This window comes from Rhinolophus sinicus, chromosome 1 (assembly GCF_057876585.1).
Source record: "Rhinolophus sinicus isolate RSI-liver-muscle chromosome 1, RSI-T2T, whole genome shotgun sequence".
Taxonomy (NCBI): domain Eukaryota; kingdom Metazoa; phylum Chordata; class Mammalia; order Chiroptera; family Rhinolophidae; genus Rhinolophus; species Rhinolophus sinicus.
Window position 1 is genome coordinate 69291978 of NC_142501.1, and position 13964 is coordinate 69305941.

A 13964-nucleotide genomic window follows, 5' to 3' on the forward strand; every position below is an offset into this window, starting at 1 on the left:
CTATACATATTTGTAATTATACATGACAAGCACCTTATTGCATGACAGAATTCTCAACACATCAGGATAGAATTCTAGAACAAAGAACCTTAAGAAATCTTTCTCATCCGTTGCCCAGACTTGAAGCTAAAAAATACATACATCATCTCATATGAGTGAGTATAATCCTTTCTAACACTTTAATATCTTCTTACCTTTGCATACACTGTCTTTTCTGCCTGGAATTCCTTCCCTGAGAATGGGAAGAAGACTAAGTCAAATTTGAATTTTTTTGCTTTTGCCTTTTAACCAAGGTTTGGCCATTGAAAATGCTAAATTGAGATTCTGTTGATAAACTAAAGTTTTTGCTGATACTAATTGTTAATGGACTGAATGTTTGTGTCCCTTCAAAATTCGTATGTTGAAATCCTAACCCCCAATGTGATGGTGTTAAGAAATGGGGCCTTTGGGAGGTAATTAGGTCATGGAAGTGGAGCTCCTCATGAATAGGATTAGTGCCCTTATAAGAGAGACCCCAGAGAGCTCTTGTCATCTCCACCATATAAAGAAATGACAGACTGGCCATCCGCAATCCAGAAGAAGACCCTCACCGAACCCAACTTTGTTGGCACTCTGATCTTGGACTTCCAGCTTCCACAACTGTGAGAAATAAACTTCTGTTCTTTATAAGTCACCCAGTTTATGGTATTTTTATTACAGCAGCCCTTACTCTCATCACAGAAGTTTTTTCCTCTCTGGCTCTATTTTGTAATTCTGGTCTGGCTGACAAGTCCAGGAGTTATGCGACAGGCTGTCGGATTCTCTATGGAAAGGTGTGTGTGTGTTATTCTGACTTCGGTCTCCTGATGTCTATCATATTAGCATCTCCATCAAAACTAGTCAGACTCATTCCCAACTGAACCCCCTGTGTTCACACATTACGATACGTGCCCAGTGTATAGGAGGGATATGACAGTGCAGTGAGGACTCAGCCACTAGCTGCTTGTGTGATCTGGGAAGACCTGGCATAGAACATGGTTGGACATTAAAAGATGAGTAAACTTTTGCCAAGTCACGATGGTAGGGACTTTCCCAGAGGGTATGACAACACATCTGAAGACAGCTGTGAAACGGTATGACATTGGGGGGGGGGGAGTTTACTCTGACTAGAGGTTAGATGGAGGAAGCTGAAGAGGTAGGTTGAGATCCATTGTAAAGGGCCCTGATACTAGCATATGGCCTTGGGGGAAAACAGTTTTTCCTTTTGTCTCTCTGGAAAATGGAATTAATATATGTACTTTCTGTTCTACCATACTGTGGGGACAGAGTCCCAGAGAGCAGTTTCCAGGCTCTCGGCCTCACGTGGAAAGGTGCTGGCTCGGGTAGTACATGACCGTCAGCTGTGGCTAACTGACCATCAGCTGTTACCAGTTAGCCAATTAGCGACTGATATAACTGCCGTGGCTGCGATGGTTGGTTGGTCAGTGAGTTGAGAGTGAGTCGGCCGGTTGGCAGGCAGAGAAACGGACAGCAGGTTGCAGGTCATGTGACTCCAGCCTCCAGTGAGACTATAGTGGTATGACCCCTACCTATGGCTCCATGGGTGTTCCTTTTTGGCCTAGCCATATCCTGCGTTCTTATGTGGGGAGCGGGACTAGAGGCCCCACAGGCCACCCTGCACGACAAATGGCGGAGTGAGCTGGGTCTGTCACGTGACACATACTGTTGATACCAAATGAGTAGATATATGTGAAAACCTTTGGAGAAACCATGTGTGGTAAACAGAATAATCCCAGATGTCTGTCCTAACTCTCAGAACCTGTGACTATTTACATGGCTAAGGGAATTTTCAGATGTGATTAAGCTTAAGAACCTTGAGATGAGATTATCCAGGTGAGTCGAATCTCATCACAGTCCTTAAAAGTGGAAAACTTTTCCTGGCAGTGTTCAAGGAGAAATGGAACGACAGAAGAAGACTCAGATACTGGTTTTGAAGATGGACAAAGGGGTCATGAGCCAAGGAATGTAGGTGGAATCTTGAAGCTGGAAAAGGCAATTTTTCCCTAGAGCATTCAGAAAGCACAGCCCTGCTGACTCATTGATTTAAGGACTTCTGACCAACAGAACTGGTAAGGTACCGTGTTTGCCCGAAAATAAGACCTAGCCAGACCATCAGCTCTAATGCATCTTTTGGAGCAAAAGTTAATATCAGACCCAGTCTTACTTTAATATGAGACCGTGTCTTACATATTAATAATATAACACCGGGTCTTTATAATAATATATAATACCCAGTCTTATAAGACCAGGTCTTATAATAATTTTTGCTTCAGAAGACACTTCAGAGTTGATGGTCTAGTAGATCTTATTTTCGGGGAAGCACGGTAATAAATCTGTGTTGCTTAAGCCACTAAGTTTGTGATAATTTGTTTCAGCAGCCACAGAAAACTAATAGACTATGTTGGTTTTGAGAGGCAGCATAGTGCAGCACAGCCACTGGAGCTAGACTGCCTGGGTTCAAATCCTAGCTCTCCCACTCACTAGCTGTGTAACCTTGGTTACTTCACCTCTCTGTCTCAGGTTCCTCATCCATAAAATGGGGCTATTAATTGCATCTAGCTCCTGAAGTTACTGTGAGGATCAAATGAAGTAAGTCTTCTAACACACCTAGCAGTCTCTAGTGTGTGTGTGTATGTATATATATATAGGCAGACCTCGGAGGTGTTGCGGATTGAGTTCCAGACCCCTGCAATAAAGCAAGTCTTCACTGGTGGAGGGTCTTGCCTTCGGTTTGTAAAAGGAAAAACAATAACACCACCTGTGCAATAAGTGAAGAACAATAAAACCAGGTATGCCTGTATTAGGTAGTCAGTGAGTATTATTACTATCTGACATACCTAAAGTGCTATGCAACTGCAAGGTGCTTCTGCTCTTTTATATTATTATAAAAAGATAACTCAGTATTATATGAATGAACTGTGTTCATGTAATTCATTCTGCAAGAGGATTTATTTTGTAAGAACATTTTTTCATTTTATAAGAAAGATTTTTTTTTTTTTTACACCAAGCTTTATTAAACAAAACCTCATTCTTAAGCTTTTGGAATGATTTTTTTGTCTCAATGAGATAATGGGTGCCTACTGGTAGGCACAAGGCTCCCTATACTCTTTAGCCTCATCAACAGTTATTCCCTTAAACATACTTCATGTATCCAGGCCATCTGCACTATGAGTCCCAAAATACATCCTGTGGTTTCCAAGATCGCCACATTATTCCACACATTCTTACTAGCGGCTTCTTGCTTCTGTTCTGGAAGAAAGTTCATTGGCATCTGTGAGAAGACATATGTACTTCCACATTTAAAAATAGATCCTCAAGTGATAGGAGTATGGTAATATAACCTGTGTGTCTACCTTCCAAATTCCTTTACTCTTTCACTTCATTCCCACATCCCCACCCCTGCCCAAAATACCCTTAGAGCCTTTGAGGGAAGAAGTAGGAGGCACTACATAAAGTAGTGCGCTCTAAATGTCCAGATCACCATGGTCCTTTCTTGGCTTCCCTCTTGTGGAAGAAGGGGGAAATCAGCTAATTGGAGAGGAAATGTGGTCTTTGAGCCATCTTTGTGTAATGCTTGCTGTCCCATTTTCCCTAAGAGCTGTGCAGGTTTCACAAATCTTTACATAATTACTAAGAGGTTAAAATGTACTCCTGGAAGATTTTCGCACTACCCACCTCCCACCACCAAATTTTTGTGTCCCCAGTTATAATCAGGTTTGCTAAGTTGACCTGACCTTGTTAGTGTGCAATTCATAATGCAGCCTTCACAAGATACCATGCCACCATGCCCTTATAATTAGCATTGTAAAAACGAAAGAAAGGATAAACTTTTACCCAAAGGAATTGGAGTTGACCTTAAACAAATAGCGAGATATTTCTCCAGCAAAATGAGTTTATTCAGGAACAACAAAGAATTGCAATTTGGGACATGCAGTCTAATGGCGAACCATGCACAAGTCCAGAGAATAAAGAAGAAAAACATTCTTTTATAAAGGAAAAGGGAGTTCAGATGGGCTTTTGTGAACAGAGTCCATTAGAGGAAACTGGGAGTTCAAAGTGTAGTGGGTTTTCATTGGCTAAGTTGTAACAGTCTTTCGTTGGCCGAGTGGTTACTGGGCAAGTAGAAGATCCTCCCTGCTAAAGTAGTAGAGTAGAAATACATCTTCCTGTTGGAGATGGAAAATAGTCTATTCCTTGTTGGGGTAATTAACGATGAGTGGTAGGGCATGAGAACATCCCCTACAGGCCCTCTCAACTCCAACTTAAATAAGGTTTCTTTTTTTTTTTTTTTTTTTTAATTTATTGGGGTGACAATTGTTACTAAAATTAGATAGATTTCAGGTGTACAATTCTGTATTACATCATCTATAAATCTAGCATCATCTATAAATTGTGTGTTCACCACCCAGTCAGTTCTCCTTCCATCACCATATATTTGAATAAGGTTTCTGTTTATGAATTTTCACAGAAGCTTATTACACAAAACAGTTTGGTTTCAGTCTTTTATTATTTTGGAATTTTCAAACACAAAGTAATCAGAACAATGTAATGAGCCCTGATGTATCCATCAGCCAGCTTCAACAATTATCAACGTTCGGCCATTCTTGTTTCATCTTTACTTCCACTCATTCACAGTTCTCACTTGATTTTTTTTTTTTTTAATGGTTCGGTTTTTGAGGTAAATGTTTTTACATTGAAACACACAAATATTTTTAATTGTACAACTTTGACAAATGATGTACCCATGTGATGCACACCCCTGTCAAGATGCAGGACATTTCCATCATCCCAGAAATTCCCTTGTGTCATTTCCTATCAATACCTCCCTCTCACAGAGGTAATAACCACAGACTCATTTCGCTTGTTCTAGGAAATCATATAAATGGAATACGGTATGTACTCTTTTGTGTCTGGCTCTTTTTTCATTGTAATATCTGAGCATCATGTATTGGTTACCTGTATAGGTAATTTCTTCTAATTGCCAAAAGTATTCCATTGTATAATGTTGTAAACAACCTCCAAGGTGGCTCCTGCTTTAGTCCCTTTCCATATTGAATAGAGCTGGCTTGTGTTACCAGTAGGATATTCAGGAAATAACGGTATGTGACTTCTGAGGCTAGGTCATAAAAGACATTACAGCTTCTACCTTGCTTTCTTTTGGATCATTCATTCCCAGGAAAGCCAGCCTCCATGTCATGGAAACACAAGCAACTGATGGAAAGGCCCACATGGAGACAAACTGAGGCCTCCTATCAACCACCAGCACCATGTGAAGTAAATCCTCCAGTCTTTGTCAAGACTTCGCCTGCCCAAACTCTTGACTACAACGTCATGAGGAACTCCAGGCCAGAACCACCCAGTTAAGATGCTCCTGAATTCCTGATCCACAGAAACTGTGTATGAGAGATATCAGTCTGTAGTTTTCCTCTCATAATGGCTTTGCCTGGTGTAGTATTAGTACAATGTTAGCCTAGCCTCATAGACTGAGTTAGGAAGTGTTCCCTCTGCTTCTATTTTTTTGTAACCGATTGTAGAGAACTGATATCTTTTGTTCCTTAAATGCTTAGTAAAATTCACCAGTGAAACTCTCTGGGTTTAGTGCTTTCTGTTTTGAAAGGTTATTAATTACTGATTCAATTTCTTTAATAGATAGATAGGCCTATTCAGATTATTTCTCCTTGTATGAGTTTTAGTTGCTTGTGTCTTTCAAGGAATTGGTCAATTTCATCTACGTTATCAATTTTGTGGCAATGGACTTATTTATAATAGTTCTTTATTATCCTTTTAGTGTTCATGAAGTTTGTAGTGATATCATCTCTTTTTTTTTTATCTAATATTAGTAATATGTGTCTTTCTGTTTTCTTTATTTCTTTCCTTTCTTCCTTCTTTCCTTCCTTCCTTCCTTCCTTCCTTTCTTTTCCTCTCTTTTTTCTTGGTTAGCCTGGCTAGGGGTTTTTCAATGTTACTGATCTTTCAATGAACCAACTTTTGGTTTTAACACCTTGCTAAGGGGAACTGAGAACTCTCTATGGTTTTTCCTGATTTCAGTTTCATTAATTTTGGTTCTGATTTTTATTATTTGTTTGCTTTAATTTCCTTTGGATTAAATTTGTGATTCTTTATTTCGTTTTTCTAAATTGGAAGTTTAGATTATTGATCTTTCTTTTTTCTAATGTATGTAGTCAATTCTATAAATTTCCCTCTAAACACTACTTAACTGCAACCTATAACTTTTATAGGTTGTACTGTGTTTCCCCGAAAATAGACCTAACTGGAAAATAAGCCCTAGCATGATTTTTCAGGATGACATCCTCTGAACATAAGCCCTAATGCATCTTTTGGAGCAAAAATTAATTGAAGACCTGGTCTTATTTTCAGGGAAACACAGTATTATAATTTTCATTTAGTTTATATTTTTTAAATTCCTTTTGAGACTTATTCTTTGACCCATGTGCTATTTAGAGTGTGTTGTTTGATTTTCAAATATGTCGGGATTTTCCAGCTATCTCTATGTTACTGATTTCTAGTTTAATTCCATTGTAGTCTAAGAGCAAACTTTGTATGATGTCTCAATTCTTTTAAATTTGTTAAGGTGTGTTTTACGTGCCAGAATGTGGTTTTGAGAAGAGTGTGTGTTTTGCTGTTCTTCAATGGAGTACTCTATAAATGTCAATTAAATCTAGTTGATTGATGGTGTTTCTTCAGTTTAACTCTATCCTTACTGATTTTTTGTCTCTTGGATCTGTGAATTGATCAAAGGGTGTGGAATTATTTCACTATAACAGTAGATTTATCTGTTTCTCCTTTAGTTCTATCAGTTTTTGCTTCATGTATCTGCAAGCTCACTGATTGTTTCCGTAGCTACGTCCAGTCTCCTGATGAGCCCATCAAAGGCATTCTTCATTTCTGTTACTATGTTTTTTATTTCTAGCATTTCCTTTTGATTCTTTCTTGGGGTTTTCATCTCTCTGCTTATATTACTTGTCTTTTTTTCCATATTGTCCTCTTTTTCCAATAGAGCCTTTAGTATATTAATCAGTTATTTTAAATTCCTGGCCTCATAGTGCCAAAATCTTTGCCATATCTGAGTCCGGTTCTGATGCTTGCTTTGTCTCTCATACTGTGGTTTTTGCCTTTTAGAATGCCTTGTAGTTTTTTTGTTGACATGATGTATCAGGTCAAAGGAACTGAGATAGGCTTTTAGTGTGAAGTTTTTTGTTTACCTGGCGAGGAGTTAGGCTGTATTTAATGTTTGCTTTGCTGTAGTACCAGAGGCTAGAATTTCCTCTAGTGTCCTTGTTTTTCTCTCCCCTGTCGTCTTTGACTTTTCCTAGAATAGGAATTTAAGAATAGTCTGAGGCTTGCAGTTCTTTTAGCTGTAATCCCCTCTTCTTATACTGGAGTACTACTGATGTAGCAAGGTGTGGGAGAAGTGTTCTATAATCCTATAGTTAGGTCTCAGTCTGTAGTGAGTCTGAATAGGGTATTTCCTTCTACCTCAAAGGCTAGAGGAGGCTGAAGTGGGTATTTCCCTTCCCCACGTGGGTTAAGCTTTGGTAAAACCCCACTCAGTCAGGCTCTAGTAAAATAGTTTTCCTTGAGGGACCTTGTTAAGGAGAACTGAGAACTCTGGGCATATTTTACAGTAGTTACTTTCCTCCTTCCCCGCTGGAGGGATTTTTCTCTGATCTTTACCGTAAAATTCAGAAAAGTAGGGGGGCCTCCCTAATCCTGGTCCCCCCTAGGGAATTTTTTTTACTTTGTTGGGGTGACAATTGTTAGTAAAATTACATAGATTTCAGGTGTACAATTCTGTATTACATCATCTATAAATCCCATTGTGTGTTCACCACCCAGAGTCAGTTCTCCTTCCATCACCATATATTTGATCCCCCTTACCCTCATCTCCCACCCCCCACCCCCTTACCCTCTGATAACCACTAAACTATTGTCTGTGTCTATGAGTTTTTGTTTCTCATTTGTTTGTCTTGTTCTTTTGTTGTTTTTGGTTTATATACCACATATCAGTGAAATCATATGGTTCTTTGCTTTTTCTGTCTGACTTATTTCGCTTAGCATCATACTGTCAAGATCCATCCATGTTGTCACAAATGTTCCTATATCATCTTTTCTTACCGCCGAATAGTATTCCATTGTGTATATATACCACAACCTCTTTATCCATTCATCTATCGAAGGACATTTTGGTTGTTTCCATGTCTTGGCCACCGTAAAAAAAGCTGCAGTGAACATTGGAGCACACGTGTCTTTATGTATAAATGTTTTCAGATTTTTTGGGTAGATACCCAGGAGAGGGATTGCTGGGTCATATGGTAATTCTATTCGTAATTTTTTGAGGAACCTCCACACTGCCTTCCATAACGGCTGCACCAGTCTGCATTCCCACCAACAGTGTATGACGGTTCCTTTTTCTCCACAGCCTCTCCAACACTTGTTACTATTTGTCTTGTTGATGATAGCCATTCTGACTGGGGTGAGGTGGTATCTCATTGTGGTTTTGATTTGGATTTCTCTGATGATTAGTGATGTTGAGCATTTTTTCATATATCTATTTGCCATTTGTATGTCCTCTTTGGAGACATGTCTCTTCAGGTCCTCTGCCCATTTTTCAATTGGGTTGTTTGTTTTTTTGTTGTTGAGTTTCATGAGTTCCTTATATATTTTGGATATTAGCCCTTATTGGAGGCACTGTTTGCAAAAATCGTCTCCCATTCAGTTGGTTGCCTCTTTATTTTGTCGATGGTTTTTTTTGCTGTGCAGAAGCTTTTAAGTTTCATATAGTCCCATTTGTTTATTTTAGCTTTTTCTTCCATTGCCTTTGGAGTCAAATTCATAAAATGCTCTTTGAACCCAAGGTCCATAAGTTTAGTACCTATGTTTTCTTCTATGCAGTTTATTGTGTCAGGTCTTATGCTTAAGTCTTTGATCCATTTTGAATTAATTTTGGTACATGGTGACAGATAGCAGTCTGGTTTCACTCTTTTGCACGTGGCTATCCAATTCTCCCAGCACCATTTATTGAAGAGGCTGTCTTTCCTCCATTGTATGTTTTTAGCTTCTTTGTCAAAAATTATCTGTCCGTGTTTATGTTGTTTTATTTCTGGGTTCTCAATTCTATTGATCTATGTGTCTGTTTTTCTGCCAATACCATGCTGTTTTGATTATTGTAGCCCTGTAGTACAAGCTAAAGTCAGTGAGTGTGATACCTCCAGTATTGTTCTTTTTTCTTAAGATTGCTTTGGCTATTCGGGGTCTTTTGTGGTTCCAAACAAATCTGATGATTTTTTGTTCTATTTCTTTAAAAAATGCCATTGGGATTTTGATGAGGATTGCATTAAATCTGTATATTGCTTTGGGTAATATGGCCATTTTAATTATGTTGATTCTTCCAATCCATGAGCACGGAATGTCTTTCCATTTCTTTGTGTCTTCAATTTCTTTCAAAAATGTCTTATAGTTTTCAGCATATAGGTCCTTCACATCCTTGGTTAAGTTTATTCCTAGGTATTTTATTCTTTCTGCTGCAATTGCAAAAGGATTTGTTTTTTGTTTTTCTTTTTCTGAGATTTCATTGTTAGTATATAGGAATGCAATGGACTTTTGTACGTTGATTTTGTAGCCTGCAACTTTACTGTATTCGTTGATTGTTTCTAATAGCTTTTTGGTGGAGTCTTTAGGGTTTTCTATATATAACATCATGTCATCTGCAAAGAGTGATAATTTAACTTCTTCATTCCCAATTTGGATGCCTTTTATTTCTTTCTCTTGCCTGATTGCTCTGGCAAGGACTTCCAACACTATGTTGAAAAGCAGAGGTGATAGGGGACAGCCCTGTCGTGGTCCAGAACGTAGAGCAAAGGGCTTCAGTTTTTCACCATTAATTATGAGATTAGCTGAGGGCTTGTCATATATGGCCTTTATTATGTTAAGGTATTTTCCTTCTATACCTATTTTATTAAGTGTTTTAACCATAAATGGATATTGTATCTTGTCAAATGCTTTTTCTGCATCAATTGATATAATCATATGATTTTTCTCCTTTATTTTGTTTATGTGATGTATCACATTGATGGATTTGCGGGTGTTGAACCATCCTTGTGCCCCAGGGATGAACCCCACTTCGTCGTGATGAATAATCTTTTTAATGCATTGTTGTATTCGATTTGCTAGAATTTTGTTTACGATTTTTGCATCTGTCTTCATCAGAGATATTGGTCTGTAGTTTTCTTTTTTTGTGTTTTCCTTACCAGGTTTTGGTATCAGGGTAATGTTGGCCTCATAAAATGAGTTAGGGAGTACTGTCTCTTCTTCAATTTTTTGGAAGTTTGAGCAGGACTGGTATTAGATCCTCTTTGAAGGTTTGGTAGAATTCACTAGTGAAGCCATCTGGTCCCAGACTTTTGCATTTGGGAAGGTTTTAGATGACTGATTCAATTTCATTACTGGTGATCGGTCTGTTTAGATTTTCCAGTTCTTCATGGTTTAGCCTAGGAAGGCTATATGTTTCTAAGAACTTGTCCGTTTCTTCTAGGTTATTGAATTTGGTGGCATATAGTCCTTCATAGTGTTCTTGGATGATCCTTTGTATTTCTGTGGCGTCCGTGATAACTTCCCCTTTTTCATTTCTGATTTTGTTAATTAGTGTCTTCTCTCTTTTTATCTTAGTGAGTCTAGCCAAGGGTTTGCCAATTTTGTTAATCTTTTCAAAGAACCAGCTCTTTGTCACATTAATTTTTTCTATTGTCTTTTTGTTCTCTATTTCATTTAGTTCTGCTCTAATTTTGTTATTTCCTTTCTTCTGCTGACCTTGGGTTTCACTTGTTCTTCTTTTTCTAGTTCTTTAAGGTGTAACATGAGGTTATTTATTTGGGATTTTTCTTGTTTCTTGAGATAGGCCTGTAATGATATAAATTTCCCTCTTAAAACTGCTTTCGCTGCATCCCAAAAATTTTGGTAGGATGTATTTTCATTGTCATTTGTTTCTATGTATCTTTTGATCTCTCCTCTAATTTCTTCTTTGACCCAGTCGTTCTTTAACAGTATGTTGTTTAATCTCCATGTATTTGTGTTTTTTCCTGCTTTCTTTTTGCAGTTGATATCTAATTTCAAAGCCTTGTGATCAGAGAATATGCTTGGTATGATTTCAATCTTCTTAAATTTGCTGAGGCTGATTTTGTGTTCCAATATGTGGTCTATCCTTGAGAATGTTCCATGTACACTAGAAAAGAATGTATAGTCTGATGTTTTAGGATGAAGTGCTTTATGTATGTCAGTTATGTCCATTTCATCTAATGTGTCATTTAGGGATGCTATTTCGTTATTTGTTTTCTGTTTGGATGATTTATCCATAGCTGTCAATGATGTATTTAAGTCCCCTAACATAATTGTGTTTTGGTCAATTTCTCCCTTTAGTTCTGTTTGTAGTTGCTTGGTATATTTCGGTGCGCCCTGATTGGGGGCATAAATATTGATGACTGTTATGTTTTCTCGTTGTATAGTCCCCTTTACCATTATGAAATGTCCATCTTTGTCTCTTGTTATCTTTTTCACCCTGAAGTCTGTTTCATCTGATATCAGTATGGCTATACCTGCTTTTCTCTGGGTACCATTTGCTTGGAGTGCCAATTTCCACCCTTTCACTTTGAGTCTATGCTTGTCCATGTAGCTGAGATGTGTCTCTTGGAGACAGCATATGGTTGGGTTTAGTTTTTTGATCCAATGTGCTACTCGATGCCTTTTTATTGGTGAGTTCAGTCCATTTACATTTAGGGTGATTATTGATATGTGAGGATTTCCTGTCATTCTATCTTTAGTTTTCTGGTAAGGCTGTGTCTCCATTGTTTCTTTGCCTTTTTGTTGTTGTCTGTTATTTCTGAGTGGTGGTATTCTATGATGTTTCCCTCTGTTTCTTCTTTTATTACAGTACGTATTTCAGGTCTGGATTTTTTTTTGAGTGGTTACCTTTAAGTTTATGTAAAAGAAAGTTTGATATTTAGAGTATTCCATTTTCTTCAGCACGCTTACTTTCTCCATTCCCATATTCCGGTTCAGGCCTTTACTCTCCCCCTTTTTATGTTTTGGTTGCCACAAATTGTCCCTGTTGATGGTGGTCGAATAGCCTCCTTTAGTATTTCTTGTAGTGCAGGTCGTGTATTAGAAAATTCCCTCAGCTTCTGTATGTCTGGAAAGGTCTTTATTCCTCCTTCATATCTAAAGGATATCTTTGCTGGATATATTATTCTTGGCTCATAATTACTCTTTTTCAATAGTTTGAATATTTGTTCCACTCCCTCCTGGCTTGTAGAGTTTCTGCTGAAAAATCTGATGATAATCTAATGGGCTTTCCTTTGTAGGTTACCGTCTTCTTTTCCCTGGCTGCCTTGAGGATTCTTTCTTTGTCGCTGATTTTAGACAGCTTCAATACAATGTGCCTTGGAGAAGGCCTGTTGGGATTGAGGTAATTAGGTGTTCTATTTGCTTCTTGGATTCAAGGATCCAGTTCTGTCCACAAATTTGGGAAGTTCTCATCAACAATTTGTTTGAATGTATTCTCTGTTCCCTTCTCTCTTTTTTCTCCTTCTGGTATGCCCATTATTCCTTTTTTTTTTTTTTTTTTTTTTTTTTTTTAAGATTTTATTGGGGAAGGGGAACAGGACTTTATTGGGGAACAGTGTGCACTTTCAGGACTTTTCTCCAAGTCAAGTTGTTGTCCTTTCAGTCTTAGTTATGGAGGGTTCTGTTCAGCTTCAAGTTGTTGTTCTCTCAGTCTTAGTTGTGGAGGGCGCAGCTCAGCTCCAGGTCCAGTTGCCGTTGCTAGTTGCAGGGGGCACAGCCCATCATCCCTTGCAGGAGTCGAACCGACAACCTTGTGGTTGAGAGGACATGCTCCAACCAACTGAGCCATCCAGGAGCTCAGTGGCAGCTCAGCTCAAGGTGCTGTGTTCCATCTTAGTTGCAGGGGGTAGAACCCACCATCCCTTGCGGGAGTCGAGGAATTGAACTGGCAACCTTGTGGTTGAGAGCCCACTGGCCCATGTGGGAATCAAACCAGCAGCCTTCAGAGTTAGGAGCATGGAGCTCTAACCGCCTGAGCCACCAGGCCGGCCCCCCATTATTCTTATATTGCTCTTTCTGATGGAGTCAGAAAGTTCTTGTAGAGTTCTTTCATTTCTTTTAAGTCTCAAATCTCTTTCTTCTTCCATCTGTGTAATTTCTAGGTTTCTATCTTTGATGTCACTGATTCTTTCCTCTATCTTGTCAACTCTACTATCTAAGCTGGTTATTTCATTTTTAATTTCTTCTATTGAGTTCTTAATCTCCAGAAATTCTATTTGGTTCTTTTTTAAAATTTCAATCTCTTTCGTAAAATGCTCATGTTGTTCTTTGATTGTGTTTCTGAGTTCATGAAACTGCCTTTCTGTGTTTTCTTGCATCTCGTTGAGTTTTTTCAGAACTGCAATCTTGAATTCTCTGTCATTTAAGTCACATATTTCCATATCTTTAAGTTCCTTTTCTGGAGACTTTTCACTTTCTTTCTGAGCTGTCTTGTTGCCTTGGTTATTCATGGCAATTACTGATTTATTATTTCTCTACCTAGACATCTACAGGAGTGGCTTCTGCAACAGGTTGCTAGGAAGAGGTCTTTCTTTTGTTTTCCAATACTTGTTGGTAGAATGTTTTATTTTCTCTCCGACTGCACCCTTTTTTTTCTCTCTCACAGGGTAGTGCTATGTTTTTTCTGCACTATTCCAGCTTCTCACACAATGGGGGGATCCCTGGGAGACGGGCTTCTCCTCTGTTAATAGTTCACCTGAGTCACAGGGCGCAGTGTCTGTGTAGGTATGTGGAGAGCTTTTAAAGTTCCAAAACTCTTCCTGCACCAGATTTAGAGCCCGTATGTTTTA

At 38.5% G+C, this 13964-nt stretch overlaps 1 long non-coding RNA gene across 1 annotated transcript; it reads left to right on the plus strand.

The window, feature by feature from the left end:
• Positions 1–1148: 1148 nt before the first annotated feature.
• Positions 1149–6721, plus strand: LOC141570073 (uncharacterized). Its single transcript, XR_012493914.2, has 2 exons — positions 1149–2108; positions 5216–6721. It is a non-coding gene; the product is annotated as an uncharacterized LOC141570073 (long non-coding RNA).
• Positions 6722–13964: the final 7243 nt, after the last annotated feature.